Here is a 12,999-nt window from a genome sequence, read left to right as displayed (position 1 = left end):
CGCAGAAGGAAAAGCGTGATAGCTATGTTATGTGGGCCACATGACATAAGGCGAAATCTCACACCAGGCCCTCTTACTTGGCAGGAGACAATACTGTTCTAAGCAACTTTACGGACTCACTGTGTGCTCAGAACTGAAATGAGCGACTTGACACGATCGATGGGCGTACTAGAGGAACTGCCCAACACATCTGTGCAACGCTTCATAAAATTTTCAGTGGTTTCCATTTCGCACCCCACCGGACCTTACTTTCCTAATAGCCCTCGTAAATAGGCCTGTGAATTTAGTGAAGTCTTGCCCTAGATGTTTTGCTTGCCATAAAAGACAGGATTGTCCATCATGTAACGCAACATGCTATAGGTGTGGAAAAGAAGGCCATGTCCGAGCAGTTTGTTTGCAATGGCACAAAAACGCCAATTTTTCCCGCTCCCAGAAAAAATAGCCTCGTGCACAAGCAGTGCACGGTGTGTTTTCAAAACCTACAACAGGTTCTGACAAAAGTAAGATTAAGGCTATGCTTCCTTCTCGCCTAGTGCTGTGCAACAACGTTCTAGCAAACTGTTTGTCTCATTAGGAATTGCTAACTTTCAGTTAGACACAGGTGCCTCAGTAACTTTGCATAATCGTGCCACGTACGAACAGTTAGTCTTACCACGCCTTTCTAAATTTAGAAAGCACCCCACTGTTCACAACGGACAGGAAATTCCAGTGCTTGGACAGTGTAGTTTGCCTGCCACTTACAAATCTCACACTACGACAGTGAATTTTACTGTGTTGAAATTAAGAGACACTGAGAGCATATGCGGTTAAGATGACTTTGATTTGTTTGAACTTAGCATCCAAGGCAATGTACTTTCAGTACCTGCTTTTAATGCAAAAGCTTGCTTAAAGTATTTCCTGAACTATTTTCAGAACGCATGGGAATAGTTACTAACTTTGTAGTGCATGTTACATTGAAAGTCAGCGCACAGCCTAAGTTTGTCTAGGCCCGCTCCGTTCCAATTGCCTTAAGTGACAAAGTAGCCAGTTAATTGAAAGAATTGCAAGATAATAGAGTGACTGCTCCCATTCAAGCTAGTCAATGGGCAAGGCCACTCGCTCTGTTGCCTAAGCCTTCCGGTCGTATTCACCACATGCAGTAGTTGACAGTTACCGGTGTTACCGGTGACCTCTGCCAGAGGAAAAGATGGACAGGCTTAGTGCAGGACGTCACTTTTCTAAGAAAGATCTGCGTGATGCCTACTTGCAAATTCCATTGGATAGAGAATCACAGAAAGCGTTTGTTGTAAATGCACACTTAGGACTGTTCAAGTATTTGCGTTTTCCCTGCGGCAGTGCTTACGCACCCACCATTTTTCAGCGTTACTTGGAACAGCTGACTGTAAAAGTGCCATTTTGTTCAAACTACCTTGACGGTATTGTCGTCTCAGGTCGTACACCAGAGGAACACATTGCAAAAGCGCGTACTCTCTTTCGAGCGTTTTCAGAAGCAGCATTCCAGCGTGTCAAGACGCATTTCAGAAACTCAAAAATGCCTTGCTCAGTGACAGATGTTTAGTGCATTCCGATCCTGCCAAACGAGTAGTTTCGCAAGCCGACGCTTCTTCCTAATTAATCGGCGCTGTGCTTTCGCACAGAATTGGTGCACAAGACAGACCTATTGCTTTTGTCTCAAAGTTGTAAACTTGAACTCAGACCAATTATTCTCAATTTGTAAAAAAGCTCTGGCTATTGTGTATGGTGTGAACAAATTCCCTCATTATTTGTATGTTCGGAAGTTCTTTTTAGTGACATAGCACAAGCCTTTGCAGTTCTTGTTTCATCCGTAAAAGCTGGTTCCTACACGCACTGCTCAAAAATTGCATTGCAGGACTTTGTTGCTTTCGCAATATCAGCATGAAATTGTGCACAGACCTACGATAAAGCATGGCAATACAGAAGCCCTATCTCGCCTTCCGATTGGCCCAGACTCTGATTTTAATAAGTCGGCCGCATATTGTTGCCAAAGCGATGCTCAGGATTCTGAATTCCTGGAATCTTCCCGCTTCCACTGCAGAAAAATAGCACAGGCCACGGAAGCAGACCCAGATCTCAAGACTTAGTTGCAGTACATTCGCACACCTTGCCTCGTTCATTGAGTAGCATCGACAATTCAGTTGTGCGCCGATATTTTGTACGTCGGCATTCGAGTGCTGCAACCCTCAGTGTTTGACCGGTCACGCCTCGCCTGTTGACGGGGGGACCGAGCCGCTCGTGTCCGGCCACACACGACTCGGCTCTGTCACGTACTCGCCCCGTGTCTGTTGTCCGGATTCCGGACACGCGGATAACCGAACATCACTGGTCTCACCTCGGCTCGCCCCGGCTCGCTGCACTGTACTGTATAAATACAACGCCTCTCTCTCTCTCTCTCTCTCTCTCTCTCTCTCTCATACACACACACACACAATGTATTTATCTCTGTGTCTCTCTCTCTTTTAATACAAAAGTAACGTTTCCCAGAACGCGTACGTGACACAGCTAAATTCATAAAGTACTTGGAAAGTAAAATGATATTTCAACACAATCGCGGATAGAAGACGAATCGCGACTGCTACGGTCGCAGGTTCGAATCCTGCCTCGGGCATGGATGTGTGTGATGTTCTTAGGTTAGTTAGGTTTAAGTAGTTCTAAGTTCTAGGGGACTGATGACCACAGATGTTAAGTCCCATAGTGCTCAGAGCCATTTGAACCATTTTTGAGAAGACGAGTCTCATTTCCAAACAGAAGATACATTTTTCCTTTCATTAATAGGAAACACTAAATAAGTGCTGTCCCTGTAATTTAGAAGACAACCATCTTCATAAAGAAAGCATACAAAGAACATTAAACATTTACAGACGTAATTTGTCGTACTTATCACTTGTTTGCAACAGAAACAAAATTACACTTATTGTTAATCGGCAGTAAAATACAAATGCGTTCCGGATTTAATTGGCTGCGGCGATTTGTTTCGGACATGCCGGCTTTACTAAAGCACCTTTCACTAGGTGCACTTGTTGCTGGGATACGTAAAATACGTCTTACAACTGCAGCCAGGCCTGGCAGATCTGTTTCATGTCTGCTCCATCACTTTAAGATGTCATCATCACCTCCGGGGTGCATTAAAATGTAGACATATACTTCATCTGCTGCGGATGATCTGTTGTTCCTCCATTCTTTGAAACGATCTCTCTTTCTGGGTGATGATGACACAGTACTTGAAGGATCTATGATAAAAAAGAAACAAAGTAATACAGGACTGATGTGGAAATCATCGAAAGGTTCACGTAAAAACGAGTTGTTTTACGTTAATGAAATATTAAACGAATTATAACATTCGCGTTTCTCTATAATACACTATCCACTAACTTTGCAAAAACTATTATGTTAATGATTGCATGTTGTACCTACGTAAGTAGCACACATTTGTCGTACATTGCTAAGAATTTCCTGCTTTTCAATTATTTCAAGCATATTAAGATCACGGAAAAATGGCCAAAGAAACGTAGCAGGAGGAGGAGGAGGAAATTAGTGTTTAACGTCCCGTCGACAACGAGGTCATTAGAGACGGAGCGCAAGCTCGGGTGAGGGAAGGATGGGGAAGGAAATCGGCCGTGCCCTTTCAAAGGAACCATCCCGGCATTTGCCTGAAGCGATTTAGGGAAATCACGGAAAACCTAAATCAGGATGGCCGGAGACGGGATTGAACCGTCGTCCTCCCGAATGCGAGTCCAGTGTGCTAACCACTGCGCCACCTCGCTCGGTCGAAACGTAGCAATTTTATGTCTGGAAGTGATCACAATCTTCTCACAAACCAAAGTCAAGGCTCGACTTTTAATCCCTTGTACCTCCTGTCAAAAAATACATATCTGTTAGTACACATCAATTACACTAGTTAATTATAAATCTATCACGTATCATAATGAAACAGTGTTTTTAACTGCACTAATTACTCACCTGACAGTCAGTGTCATTGATATTGCAAATTTGTGGCAGTTTGTGAAACCAAAGATGAACTAACTGGATTGTCGGTTCTTTTTTGCCTTCTAATTCATCTGTGACCTCTTTAAATGGTCTCAGAAAATGGGCAATTTTTCCTGCAGGCTCATTATCATATCCTTGCTATCTGTAAGCGGAGTCCTTTCCCGTCAGGCCGGCCGAAGTGGCCGTGCGGTTAAAGGCGCTGCAGTCTGGAACCGCAAGACCGCTACGGTCGCAGGTTCGAATCCTGCCTCGGGCATGGATGTTTGTGATGTCCTTAGGTTAGTTAGGTTTAACTAGTTCTAAGTTCTAGGGGACTAATGACCTCAGCAGTTGAGTCCCATAGTGCTCAGAGCCATTTCCCGTCAGCAAAGCAGCAACTTCTTTGTACTGAGTGTGTAAGGATTCCAGCATTGTCTACAAGCTGTTTCAGCGTGTGCAGACCTCTTGTTTCAACGATGATTTCAAAAACGACCAGAGTCCACTTTTCTTAATGTATCTTACAATGCATTTTGCAGTATTTATTGTTGATGCGATGTTCGGGGCATGATTTAACATGAAGTTATCTTCACCGAAAGTATGGCTAACTGCTGTGTTTATACAATAGCAGCACAAGGAATCGTTTCGTGATTTTCCAAAGCCTTTATTACATTAGCGCCCTGTTCGGAGACAAAAACAGAACTGTGCAACATATCTGGCGAAATGTCCCAATGAGCCATCCTCTCTTCAATTTCTTTAATAATATTTACTCCCGTCTTCTTAACGTCCGGAAATTTTGTTGTAAATAAAACATTGTTCACTAGAGACCAATTTGTATTAATGTAATATGTCGTAGGCGTCAAATAGTGCACCTGATTATCCGAACGAGTCCACATATCAACTGTCGCAGCACATGTTTTATTAATAACTTCCGCAATAACAGAAGGCATTATGCTGTTTCGTATTGCATCAGCTTGTTCCTTGACATGTCTGCTTATAGTAGAGGGATGAGGCATGACATCTGACACGTTAGCTTCTCCATAATGAGCACCTAGATATATTAATTCTTGGCCTATTTCTCTGAAACCTTCACCGGAAACAGCATTAAAAGATCTTATATCTGTAGCAAACATTGCAACACACTTTGCTGTAATACTATTTTTTAATACTGCCGGTACCCCTGAAGCAGCTATATCTTTGTGAGGTCTCTTGCAACTGTGTTACTTTAAATGAGTGGTTCCCGACTGGAAACACAATAATGTGGAGCAGTCTACGCACGATACGTACCCAGTAGACGCACTGTTTTCGTCTACAACCAACATAAATGTACGCCATACTTGGCTTTTTAGACCTTCCCGTTTCTTCAATGTGTAAACATTGGTGTCAATCTTAGGTCTTACTGCACTAGGCTCCTCGCGCTGCATGATTACACAGAGAGACACACCACAAATGAGAAGCCCGTACTGGCTGCAGTCTCACACATATAATGACACATATAATGTGTTTGAATTACGTGCTACGTATTAAAAAATGCTTCAAATAGCTCTGAGCACTATGGAACGTAACATCTGAGGTCATCAGTCCCCTAGAACTTAGAACTACTTAAACCTAACTAACCTAAGGACATCACACTCATCCATGCCCGAGGCAGGATTCGAACCTGCGACCGCAGCGGTCACGGGGTTCCTGGCTGAAGCGCCTAGAACCGCACGGCCACACCGGCCGGCGCTAAGTTTTGGTCACGGCATCTATGGTCGGTTACATGAACTAGTGCGGGCAGCCTATCCAGTTATGGTGTGCTCGCCCCATTCCGTATTTTGTGCTCGCTTACTCGTTCATGCAGGACTCTAGTCGGCATAACGTTTCGGTTCAATAGGGTGTGATTCTAGTTCAAAATGACAGTGGATAATCGTGTGTGTTTATTCCTAATGTGTTGCAAGAGGATGTGCTGTGAATGCTCCACCGATGACATTGGGGAATTGTTCGCACTAAAAAGTTAGCGCGACGGCACTGTACTTCGCAGGGCATGGACGCCCATATTGAACAGATGAAGTCACAGTGTTGCCCATGCGCGGATAACCAATCCGCCCCGCCGCAGACATTCTCAGCTTGTCCTAAGACTCATTCCCCATTGTAACGAGTGCACATAGACTTTGCAGGACCGTTTTGGAACACTTGCTGTGTCATAGTGGCAGACTCTTTTAGCGAGTTCCCATTTGCGGTGGCTATGGCTTCTACCACATCACGTACCAACGTATTTTGCACAGAAGGTTTTCCAGAAGTACTTGTGTCGGAAAACGGAGCACAGTTCAGTTCACATGATTTTGAACAGTTTTGTGAACGAAATGGCATTCGTCAAGTAGCAAGTGCTCCGTTTCACCCCCAGTCCAACTGAGAAGCAGGTGGTTCAGATGGCACTGAGCACTATGGGACTTAGCATCTGAGGCCATCAGTTCCCTAAAACTTATTACTACTTAAACCTAACTAACCTAAGGATATCACACACATCCATGCCGGAGGCAGGATTCGAACCTGCGATCGTAACAATAGCGCACTTCCGGACTGAAGCGCCTAGAACCGCAAGGTCACCGCGGCTGGCAACTGAGAAGCAGAACGCTTCCTACGCTCTTTTAAGTAACAGATGGCCAAGATTCGCACCACACACGCAAGGGAACAGGCGCTGCAACTCATTTTCGTCTCTTATCGCTTACACCCACGGGAAGGACCATCACGGAACTTCTGCATGCACGTCGCCATTTGCTACACCAACCGCGGCATCCAGCGCAGCCAATGGTCCGCAAGTATCGTTTTGCGCCACGCGATCTTGTTACTTTCAGGGTTTATGGCACCAGTGGACACTGGGAAAGAGGCGTGATCCAGGAACCCATTGGCTCTTTTATGTATTTCATTGCAGATCGCCGGCCGCTGTGGCCGAGCGGTTCTAGGCGCTTCAGTCCGGGACTGTGCTGCCTGCTACGGTCGCATGTTCGAATACTGCCTCAGGCATGGATGTGTGTGAAGTCCTTAGGTTAGTTAGGTTTAAGTAGTTCTAAGTTCTAGGGGACTGATGACCTATGATGTTTGTCCCATAGTGCTTAGAGCCATTGCAGGTCCCGATGGTTTGCAGCGCCGCCACCAGAACCAGATCCGTACATGTCATTTTCCCCGTGATTCTGCTGCGTTTCTTCCCTCCAATTCAAGTCTTCAAGGGACCGCGCTGCCATCGCAGCCGCACGCTGGTGCCACCAGGGTACCTCCGGAGGAGCGGGTACACGATGTGCCCTCGCCTCCGCCGTCCCCGCTCGCCGAGCCGATGCACCTGGACCCGTCATCGCCATCGCCGTCATCGCTCCATGACACGCCCTCAGGCCTGGACGTGTGCCCTGGCAGCAATTTTCCGGAGGATGTTCCCGTTGCATCGCAAGCCAGATGGTGATGTACGGTCGGGACTATGCCGTTCCCCACAGTCACGGCTCCGGCTCAACTCTACGTCCAGCGCCCTGCCTCCCTCCCTGCTGTCGTTCGCATCTTCCCTACACGACAACGGTGTGGCATTTTGTGGGGGAAGGAACGTGTTGGCGTAAGCTGACGGCAGCACGCCGGTCGGCAAAGATGAAGCGATGGATCAAGCGCGCCTATCACGAGAGAGGCTAGAGACACGCAACATGTCGTAAAGCCCCCTCGACAGCATGTATTTAGGCCGCCGCCCCTGACAGAAGGGCCGGACTGAATCACTTATTTTAGGTTTGCGTCTGTTATTCACTTGCAGACCGTGTTATCTTAGTAGAAGTCTACGACAGTGTAACTCGCCCGGGAGTACAAATTGGTGGGGTACTTTAAACCGACTTCTCGTTTCGTGACCGTGCGCCCTGTCAACACAACGTACCTGATAATTCAGCGGCGGTCGTAGTGTCCTGCTCCACACTGCTGTTGGCTTGCCTGAAATTATCTACCGAGATATGTAAGCGGGTTTAGGGGAGCCACTCAACGTCAAGCACAACACAGTCCTGAACATCTATATTCTGAGACGATAAGGAATCACAGGTTTCACTGTTAACATTCTAAATACACTCCTGGAAATTGAAATAAGAACACCGTGAATTCATTGTCCCAGGAAGGGGAAACTTTATTGACACATTCCTGGGGTCAGATACATCACATGATCACACTGACAGAACCACAGGCACATAGACACAGGCAACAGAGCATGCACAATGTCGGCACTAGTACAGTGTATATCCACCTTTCGCAGCAATGCAGGCTGCTATTCTCACATGGAGACGATCGTAGAGATGCTGGATGTAGTCCTGTGGAACGGCTTGCCATGCCATTTCCACCTGGCGCCTCAGTTGGACCAGCGTTCGTGCTGGACGTGCAGACCGCGTGAGACGACGCTTCATCCAGTCCCAAACATGCTCAATGGGGGACAGATCCGGAGATCTTGCTGGCCAGGGTAGTTGACTTACACCTTCTAGAGCACGTTGGGTGGCACGGGATACATGCGGACGTGCATTGTCCTGATGCAACAGCAAGTTCCCTTGCCGCTCTAGGAATGGTAGAACGATGGGTTCGATGACGGTTTGGATGTACCGTGCACTATTCAGTGTCCCCTCGACGATCACCAGTGGTGTACGGTCAGTGTAGGAGATCGCTCCCCACACCATGATGCCGGGTGTTGGCCCTGTGTGCCTCGGTCGTATGCAGTCCTGATTGTGGCGCTCACCTGCACGGCGCCAAACACGCATACGACCATCATTGGCACCAAGGCAGAAGCGACTCTCATCGCTGAAGACGACACGTCTCCATTCGTCCCTCCATTCACGCCTGTCGCGACACCACTGGAGGCGGGCTGCACGATGTTGGGGCGTGAGCGGACGACGGCCTAACGGTGTGCGGGACCGTAGCCCAGCTTCATGGAGACGGTTGCGAATGGTCCTCGCCGATACCCCAGGAGCAACAGTGTCCCTAATTTGCTGGGAAGTGGCGATGCGGTCCCCTACGGCACTGCGTAGGATCCTACGGTCTTGGCGTGCATCCGTGCGTCGCTGCGGTCCGGTCCCAGGTCGACGGGCACGTGCACCTTCCGCCGACCACTGGCGACAACATCGATGTACTGTGGAGACCTCACGCCCCACGTGTTGAGCAATTCGGCGGTACGTCCACCTGGCCTCCCGCATGCCCACTATACGCCCTCGCTCAAAGTCCGTCAGCTGCACATACGGTTCACGTCCACGCTGTCGCGGCATGCTACCAGTGTTAAAGACTGCGATGGAGCTCCGTATGCCACGGCAAACTGGCTGACACTGACGGCGGCGGTGCACAAATGCTGCGCAGCTAGCGCCATTCGACGGCCAACACCGCGGTTCCTGGTGTGTCCGCTGTGCCGTGCGTGTGATCATTGCTTGTACAGCCCTCTCGCAGTGTCCGGAGCAAGTATGGTGGGTCTGACACACCGGTGTCAATATGTTCTTTTTTCCATTTCCAGGAGTGTAGTAAATGTTTATCCCAATTAACAATCTTGATGATTATCTGTCCACAATATCATTCAAGACGAGCGTACGCGTAACCTACACGACGCGGGTGATTGTTGATGAAGCGGAAGCCGAATGATCGAACGAAGGTTCTTACGCTCATCACACATACAGATATCTGGTAATAGTCCTCCTTGACACTAGTAAGCATATAACACTGTTCGTAAAGTTAATTTTTCAGTTTCTTAGTTCCCACTTGTACGAGCATGCGCGTAACCGTAGCGGCGCGGCTGACTGTTGATAATTGCGGAACGCGATGAGCGAACGCACGTCCTCACAAGACACTGGCACTTAAATGCTCTCTTTTGTAAAAAATAATATTACTGATTCACATTAGTTCTTTCTGGGAGACCAAACACGGCGCAGATGATTGATACAGTACGGTACGACACGCATCGAGAGGATACACAAATTGTTATCAGCAGCAGTGCTCATTTTTAAATTACTTCTTGACTCACTTTCCTCTGAATCATTTACTTATTTTATCACTTTACTGTAATAACACTTGTAGCAACACTTCAACTTCAATGCTAACAATGCCTCTCACATGCAGAGCTACACACTACACAACACAACACAACATAACAGTTCCGTGTCCCTCGCTCGACTCTACAGATGCGGCTGCCCGCAAAGATACTCCACAACTAAACCAGCGATATGACAGTACGCTTACATTCCAGCACGAATAAGTTTTCGAATTGTCGAGGAGAATATCGATAAATCTAGATAATTCCCTCCTGAAGGGGGTTAAGGAGATGATGTTAGGGGTGGGGGGTATACTGCCCCATCCCACGGGTATAGACCCATTGCCACCTTGTGGACCAGACGTGAGTTACTCACAATCATGGAAACATAAAGAACAGTTGTCAAATACACAAAATTTTACATAATAAAATAACCCTACCTACGGTGCAACCTAACAGCAAAACTCACTTACAGTACAGTGGATATTACAAATAGTTAATACACTTAGACACAAGAATATTGAGTCCCTGAAATAGAAGGTTCTACAAATAAAAAAGGTTAGATATGATAGGCAGGTGCCTGAAAAAAGAGAAAAGAAAAAAGTAGTAGAAAAACACACGCGTTCACTGCTACTCCAAGTAGACAATAACACTGGTGACACTATTAGGCAGAAACTAACAATGCCCCTCACATGCAGAGCTACACACTACACAACATAACAGTTCCGTGTCCCGCGCTCGACTCTACAGACGCGGCTGCCTGCAAAGATACTCCACAACTAAACCAGCGATATGACAGTACGCTTACAACAGTGCATAGCGACCAGATCAGTGACTATAGTGCCACTAAAGTTTGTAATAGCAAGATTATCGATATTATCTGCAAGAGGACTATTGCTAAAGAGCTTGTAACATAAAACATGGACTCTATTCAAGACAAGTAACTGATTGCTCTTCTTGTAAATAAAGAACCATATTAATCCACGTGTGCTTTTGTGTTGTAGAAATAGGATACCGTCCACCCTTAACGACATCCTCTCCCTTGCTTCCCTGCAGTACAAGACTCTATGCATTGTAACACATTTGGTTTCGTTACTTAGGAAAATTGCTCTTCTGAGAACTGTTGGTCAGATAGCCACTCAAGGGCCAGACGGTATCCAACAGTACCGCCTTCGTAAAATGGTAAGAAAGTGAAATTAAAATTCCGTGAAAAATCAGTGTTTTCCTATCATTCACTGCTGTTATTCATGAAATACAAGGAAATTTATATGTTTGAGAGTTCAGGCCAAAAAAGGCTAAGTGTGGACCAGGCATAAATTTTCTTTTACTGCATACATCAAATCTTCCTCTGTTTAGTACAAAACTGACAAAATTTACACATTTCTTCTCTGATTTTACATCGTTTCGTACTAATTTCTTCTTTTTTTGCCTGTATTGCTTTCTTGCAGAACTTCACTTGCAGCTCTTAGATTGAAGTATTTCGCACAGTCCTTGTCAACATTTCTCCTAAGCTCCAGAAGTGAAAACCATCTAAACAGCTCACAGTAAGTTACAAATACCTTTTGGATCTTCTTCCCAGTCCATAAGCGGATCTAAGTCTATCAATATGGCTCACAAATCCCATATTACAGCTGTAGTCCTTTGCTTCGGAAGGTCACTCAATGTTAATTTTAATACTGTCCCTCTGCTTACTGGAGACAAATATTACTTTTGCTCTAAGGTAATTCACAACCACACACACTTTATTTCGGGCTTTCAACAAAGTATCCCAATTTCAGAGGATGATATCCTACATTGAAAATATCCTCTGTTCACTTCCTTACAAGATGAAATACATGATAAGAAACTTTTCCTATTTGTCTTCGTTATGTCACAAACCTAAATTTTCCCTACGCTTCCCCTCCAGGCAGGTAAAAATAAAAATTTTTAAGGTCTTATCTCCTCTTTTTGTTCCAAAATCTCCTTTAAGAACGTAAAACAACACGAACACAAAAATTTCAAATTTCGTCTAAAAATCTTCATTTTTCCCTTTATGAAAATCAAAGGCAAGAATGTAACATTTCAGGCGTGCAGTACACCACAGTTTATAAGTGCGTTGTACAGAGTTCATTTCATTTTACTGTTTCACCGAATTTCTTCGATTTTATCCACCTTCTGTCTATGTTAGTCTTAGATATCTTTCTACTTCTGAGAGGGATTTTGTATAAGCAGTCATTTATACCTTGCGTTACACGTTACTATACACTTTCAGGTATACTGTTTTTGAGATCCACTCGTGCACATTCTATCAAAATTCTTTCTAAAATTATATCAAAATCTAAAGCTTTTCCCAAAACCTCGTCAAAACCTAAACTTGGTGGATTATTATAATCATTTGCATCAAATCATTGCCTTCATCATCGCATCTTTCGTAACATAATTATCATTTGGTTAACCTTTTAGAAAACCGCAACAATCCCGTCATCTTTTAGTGTTGACAATGCCCAAAATGTCGTAGCTCTCCGTGCAAAGCAGTTACATGAGAACCATACTAAGACTAACAGGAGCCTGGCCCTTATTCAACTAGATCGACAGAGCTACTAATGTTCAGCGAAAAATATCAAAGAAGAACTACAGTTTAACAAATAATTGCAAGAAAAGAAAGTAGGACCTTACCTTCATCATATCTGTGCTAGTAAACACAAAAATTGCTGTAAATTGTATGACAGCAAACAAAACAAACACGGGCTCTCCAAACCAAACCTTCAGCTGTCAGCAAAAATATTGTCGACTAGCAAACGAGATATACTGTAGAATGCAGTGAAGTGTTTCCAACTCAACATAAACGTGTACTTAAACGTACCATCAACCCAGGATTTGAGAAATATGTATTCAATCAGTATAAACAATGGTTGGTTGGTTTTGGGGGAAGGAGACCAGACAGCGAGGTCATCGGTGTCATCGGATTAGGGAAGGACGGGGAAGGATGTCGGCCGTGCCCTTTGAAAGGAACCATCCCGGCATTTGCCTGGAGCGATTTAGGG

This window comes from Schistocerca nitens, chromosome 8, assembly GCF_023898315.1.
Source record: "Schistocerca nitens isolate TAMUIC-IGC-003100 chromosome 8, iqSchNite1.1, whole genome shotgun sequence".
Classification (NCBI taxonomy): domain Eukaryota; kingdom Metazoa; phylum Arthropoda; class Insecta; order Orthoptera; family Acrididae; genus Schistocerca; species Schistocerca nitens.
Note: the sequence above shows the minus strand (reverse complement) of the source record.